This window comes from Peromyscus leucopus, chromosome 1 (assembly GCF_004664715.2).
Source record: "Peromyscus leucopus breed LL Stock chromosome 1, UCI_PerLeu_2.1, whole genome shotgun sequence".
Classification (NCBI taxonomy): Eukaryota; Metazoa; Chordata; class Mammalia; order Rodentia; family Cricetidae; genus Peromyscus; species Peromyscus leucopus.
Genome location: NC_051063.1, coordinates 166,046,678 through 166,052,958, shown reverse-complemented (window position 1 = coordinate 166,052,958; position 6,281 = coordinate 166,046,678).

Here is a 6,281-nt window from a genome sequence, read left to right as displayed (position 1 = left end):
AGGAGTTGGAGAAGGAGAGTAGGGGGATGAAGACAGATGAGGAGAAAAAATAAAAAATAGGCGAGATGGGAGAGAAAATGAGAGGAACGAAACAGAAGAAGTGGGTGATGATAGGAGAAAGGAAGAAGACGGAGGAGGGAATAGAGAACAGGGGAGGATATGGAGGAGATAAGCAAAGAAGAGATATAAGAGGAAGATATGGGGGGATAGGATATGAAGGAGAGGAAATGGAGGAGGAAGAGGTGGAAGAGGATGAGATGAAGGGATCACAGAAAGAAGAGGAGATGGATAGAATAGTAAGAGACAGTTGAGGATGAGGAAAAAGACAAGATGGAGAAGGAGAAGATGGAGCAGCAGGAGGAGACAGAAGGAGTAGGAAAAAGATGAAGGAGGAAGAGAAAATAGAGGAGGAGAAGATGAGGCAAAGGAAAGATGGAAAAATGAGTGAGGTGAAGATGAAGGAAAGGACAAAGGATGAGGTAGAGGAGTGGGATATGGAAGAGAGGAAGCAGAAAAGGAAGTCAGAGGAGAGGAAGGAAATGGAGGAGGAGATGGAAGAAAAAGCAAGGTAAGGAAGATATGAAGGAGGAAGAGTAGAAAGACAAGATGAAGAAGTGGGGAATAAGATGGAGCAGAGGAATAATGAAGAGGTGCAGATGGGAGATCATGGAGGAGATGAAGAAGGTGTTGGAGAAAAAGAAGATGTGATGGAGGAGTAGGTGGAAGAGAGGAGGGTGAGGAGGAGATGAAAGAGGAAAAGACAGGATGTTGAAGAGTAGAATGATGAGGAGGGGAAGGAAGGCATGAATGAGGATGTTGAAAAAGATGGAGATGAAAATGGAAAGGGAGATGGAGGAGGTCAGGAGTGAGGAGATCATGGAAGTAGAGAAGAGGGAAGGGGTGGAGGAGAAGGAGATGGATGAAGAAAAGGAGATAGAGGAGAAAGGTGAATAAAAAAAGGAGATAGAAGGGGTGAGGAATGCAGACATAGAAGACAGATGGAGGAACATCTGACAGAGATGGATGAAATTAAAATAGGTACAGAAGAGGAAGAAATAGAGGAAAGATAGAAGATAGAGTAGATAGGAGATGAAAAGAAAGAGGTGGAGAAGGAGGAGATGAGATGAGGAAAGAACAAGAGATGGTAAGAGGATGGAGGAAGTGGAAATGGAGGAGGAGAAGGAAATGGGAGAGAAGATGGAGGAGGACCTGGAGAAAGAGAAGATGGAGCAGGAAGCAACAGAAGTGAGGTGGAGGCAATGGAAGAGGAGGAAGAGATAGGAGGAGATGTAGGAGGAGGAAATTGAAAAAGACGAGGAAAGAAATGGAAGAGGAGAAGGAAGATGAAGAGGAAGAGATGGAGGAAAAGGAACAGTCCGCAGGAACAATAAGTGGAGAAGAAAGTAGAGGAGTAGATGGAGAAAGAAGGGATGTATAAATAGGAGATAAAGAGAAAGGAGGAGATGGAATATAAGTTGGAGATTGATAAGGAAGAGGTAGACAGGAAGAAGAGATATAGAAGGAAGAGCAAGAGCAAGATGGATGAAGAAGAGGAGATAAAAGGGGAGGAGGAGATGAAGAGTTAGGACAATGATGAGGGGAAGATAGACAAAGAAGAAAAGGAGAAGAGAAGAAAGATAGAGGAGATAGAAGTAATGGAGGAAGACAAAGGGGATGAAGAAAGGATACGGTGGTAGAAGAGAAGTGGAGGAAGAGATAGAAGAGGAAGATAAAGAGGAAGAGAAGTAGATAAAGGTAGTGAAAGATGAGAAGAAGAAAAGATGGAGGAGATAAAAGAGGAAGATAAATGGAAAGGGAGTGGATAAAGGTAGTGAAAATGGGAGGAAGAAAAGCTGGAGAAGACAGAAGAGAAAGATAAAGGGAAGAGGAATAGATAAAGGTAGTGAAAATGGGAGGAAGAAAAGATGGAGAAGGAGGAAGTAAAAGAGGAAATGGACAAAGAGGAGGAGAAAGAAAAGATGAAGGAAGAAATTGGTAAGTAGGGGGGAAAGGATGAGATGGAGAAGAATGAGGAAGGTAAGGGAGATAGAAGAGGAGCTGGAGGATATAGGAAAAGAGAAGGAAAAAGAATGAGATGGAGCAGGAGAAAAGGAAGAGGAGGAGGAAGAACAGGAGGAGATGGAGCAGGAAGAGAAGGGGAAGAGGAAGAGATAGGAGAAAGGAGAAAGGGAGGAGATGGGAGGAAGAAGAGGAAGTGATGAAAGAAAAGGAAGGGGAAGGAAGAGAAGAACAAATGATTAGGAAATGGAGGAAAGGAAAAGAGAACATGAGAAGGGGAAGGAAGAGGAGGAGGAGAAGAAGAAGGAAAATATGGAAGAGAAGGGAAGATGAAAGAAAGAATGTGGGGGAAGAGGAGGAGGTAAAAGGGAAGAGGGTCAGGGAAAGGAGAGAAGGAGGGAAAGATTAGGAGGAAAAGAAAGAGGAGGTAGAAGGAGGAAATAACAGAAGAGTACAGGAGATGACACGGGATATGGAAGAAAGGGAAGGGGGGAAGAGAAGGCTATGGAGGAGGAGGCAAAGAAGGAAATGGAGGAAGATAGAAGATGGAAGAAGAATAAGAGGAGAGGAGAGGAGGGAAGAAGAGAAATGAAGGATTAGAAAGAAATAAGAGAGGGTAAAGAAGAAAGGTGATGAAGGGGATTAGAAGCAGAGAAGGAAGAGAGGAATATGGAGGAGGAAAGGAGAAAGAAGAAAACAGAGGAAGAAGAGGAAGTAGAGAAATAGGAGGATATGGAGATGAAGGAAGAGAAGAAAATGGAGGAGGATAAGGAGATGAGGGGCAAGCAGAGGGAAGAAGGGAAATAGATATAGAAGATGAGTTGGAGAAGGAGGAGGAAGAAAGGAAGAGGATGTATATGAGATGAGGAAAAGGTGTTGAAAAAACAGGAGAAAGAAGAGAGGGAGGAGATGGAGGAGGAAGAGATGGAGGAAGGGGATACTATAGAAGACTGGGTGGGAAATTGGGAATCAGAGGATTAAGAGATATAATTGGAGGGGGAGATGGAGGATGAGGAGAAGGGGAGCCAGTGAAGATGAAGAGGTGAAGGAGAAGGATGAGATGAATAAGAAAATATGTAAGAGAAAGGAGAAAATGAGGAGTAGCTGTAGAAAGATGAGAGAGGGAAAGTAAAGGAGCAGAAAGAGAAGAGATGGAGGAGGAAGGGGATAAAGACTGGGAGGAGATGGAGAAGAAGCAGGAGATGGAAGAGGAGAAGAGGATCAAAAGAGACACAGGAGGAAGACTAGGAAGAGGAGGAGGTGGAGAAGAAGGAAGAGATAGTGGAGAAGATGGAAGAAGATGATATGGAAGATTAGGATGAATAGAAGTAGAAGGAAATGGAGAAGAAATCAGGAAAGATGAAGGAGGAGATAAAAGGGAAGGAGGAAGAGGGGAGAAGATAGAAGAGGAAGAGGCAGAGAAAGAAGATGTGGAAAAGGAGGAGGTGAAGGAGATGGAGGAGTACCAGGATGACACTGAGAAAGAGGAGGAGGAGATGGAAGAGAAGGAGGCCATGGAGGAGGAGAAGGAGGTGGAGGGAGAGAAAGGGATGAGGAACATCAGAAGATAGAAGACAAAGAGATGGAGGAAGAAGATGAATAAGAGGAAAAGTAGATGAAGGAGAAGGTGCTGGAGGCAGAGGAAGAAGACATAAAACAGGAAGAGGAAAAATGGAGTAGGAGAAGCATGAGGAAGAAGAAGGAAGGAAGAGACATGAGAAAATGGAGGGAGGGAATGAGATAAAGAAGGGGAGAGACTAGATGGAGAAAGACAAGGAAGAGATGGAGGAGATGCAGGAAGAGAAGATGGAGGAGGAAAAGGAGCAGAAGAGGACAAGGGGGCAGGAGGAAGAGAATTAGGGGGAGGAGGAGGAAATAGGAGGAGAAAGGCAACAGAGGAGATGGAGGAGGAAGAGAAGGAGGAAGGAAAGGAGATGGAGGTACAGGAGGAGAAGGCAATGGAGAGGAAGAAGAGAAAGAGCTGGAGAAGGAGAAGAGGAAGACATTGGTGGAGGAGGAGGGGAAGGAGGAGGAGGGGGAGGACAAAGACATGGAGGAAGAGGAGGAAAAGAAAACAGAGATGGCTGGCCTGGGAGGAGGCTGCAGCACCTGAATTGGGTGATGATGGGAGTACCCAAGCATCAGGTATTGCATTGCATGTGAGGAGCTTTGTGGGGCCATATCACGTGGGCAGAGATAGGAAGTGGTCAGAGAAAGATGGCATGTGACAGAGAGTGTGAGAGACACAGAGTGGGAATCACATTGGGAGGAGGAAAGAGGGGAGTAGGGGACCCAGGCCAGCTGTAGGGGGTGCACTCTCTTCCCATCAGCCTTAGTTTCCACATTTGTTCCTGGAGATGAGTGCTGGTGCATTCTTACCCTAGCTGTACTCCCAAAGGGCACCCCATCCCTCTTTCTGGAATAGTTGTAGCTTCCCCTGCAGAAGAAGAGACAGAGAGCCAAGAGAGGCATAGGTGTGGATTGCTTGGTACACAGTCAGTGCTCAATTAGTGCCCCTTCCTTTTCCTGGGGTGTGTGTGTGGGAGCCAGTAGGAAGCAAAGGACAGAAGGGAGGAAGGGAAAGGGAAGGAAGTGTTTATTAAAAGCTTAGCATACTGCTGGTGCCCAATAAATGCCCATATTCTCCAGGCAGAGAAGCAAGAAGCAGAGGCTGGCAGAGACCATTGTTAGTGGGGACTGGAGGACAAGAGAGAGAAAGCATACTAGCAGTACTCAATAAATGTATTCTTTGTCTTGGAAGAGAGTAAACAGAGAGAGGAGAGAAGAGGGGGTGAGAGGGGGAGGGTGTAAAGAGATAAGAGAGGGTGAGTGAAGTGCCTGGTATACAATAGGGGTCAAAGTGTGTTCATCCTTCTCCCAGGAGGGCAGAAAGGGAGGAGACAAATAAGAGATGACAATGGGTGGGGGTGCGGGAGGGAAAGGAGCCCAGAGTCTGGGACCTCATACACAGCAGGAGCTCTAAGATTCCTAGTGGGGAGGGCAGGAGACTGGAGGTGGCAGATGCCCCAGGCCTGGTCCTCAGGGTCACTCCCCTGCCTAGGGCAGAGCAGAAAGCCACTGGCTTCTCTGCAGGAGCTGGAGGCAGGAGCCCCCAGCTGTCAGGACAGGAGACAAGGGGGCATTGTCCTGGCTCTGGCACAGCCTGGTCCAAGGGGGAGGGGAAACTGGTCTGCCGGGTGTGGGGTGCTGCCTAGCCTCTGCATCCCATGACCCACTGTTCCCCATCTGGGCTGGCCTTCCTTCCTGCCTCCCTTGTCTTGAGTCCCAGCTCTCCACCCCTCTGTCCTGTTGCGAGGCAGGAGGGAATGACCCTGCTGCCGGGTCTGAGCCCCTCACCCAGGATCTGGGCTGGGCGTGGGTGGGGGCAGAGCAGGAAGAAAGATGGAGGCAGAGAAGAGGGAGCCAGGACAGAATCAGCTTTATTCAGGAAAGAACACAGGCCCCAGCAAAGAGAGACCCGGAAATAGGAGATGGGAAGGAAGGGGTAGGAAACAAGCAGGCAGAGATAGAGGGAGAATCAGAGAGATGGAGAGAGATGGAGAGAGAGAGAGAAAGGCAAAGATGATAGAGACAAAGACAGACATGGAAAGAGAAATACAGAGAGAAGGAAAATCAGGTCAAGAGAGAGACAGACACATACAGGAACATCAGAGATAGAGGGAGTATTGGGTTGACAGACCCAGAGAGAGGGAGAGAGGCAGAGATAAAGGGAAATAGAAAATCAGAGAGAGAGATGGAGAGACACAGAAGCAGAGAGAGAGGGAGGGAGGGCGAGACAGGGAAAATCAGGCATAGAGATGAAGAGAGAGAGACAGAGAGAGACAGAGAGAGAGACACAAACAGAGAGACAGAGAGATGAAGGGGCAGACACAGGCAGAGAGCGGTACAGAAGGATGAGGCTGGAGGCTGTGGAAGGTAGAAGGAGCCCAGTCAGGAGAGGCAAGCGGACAGGTGGAGAGACACCGGGCGCCTTGTGGGCCACCACGGCAGCAGGACCCTCTCACCTGGCCTCGGTGTCTGCGTCCCCAACCCCAGCTCAAGCCCTGCAATTTAAGGGGCACCATAGGGGTGGGTCCTGTCCCTGTCCACACCTTATCTGGCCAGACCCTGGCCTTGCAGCTAAATTAAGCCTCAGCTGTCAGCACAGCCAGCAACAGCTGCAGAGTCAGCCATACCACAAACCTCCCTCCCATGGCCTGTGCCTCAGGCTCCTGAAGGTCAGCACGGACCCCCACACCCAT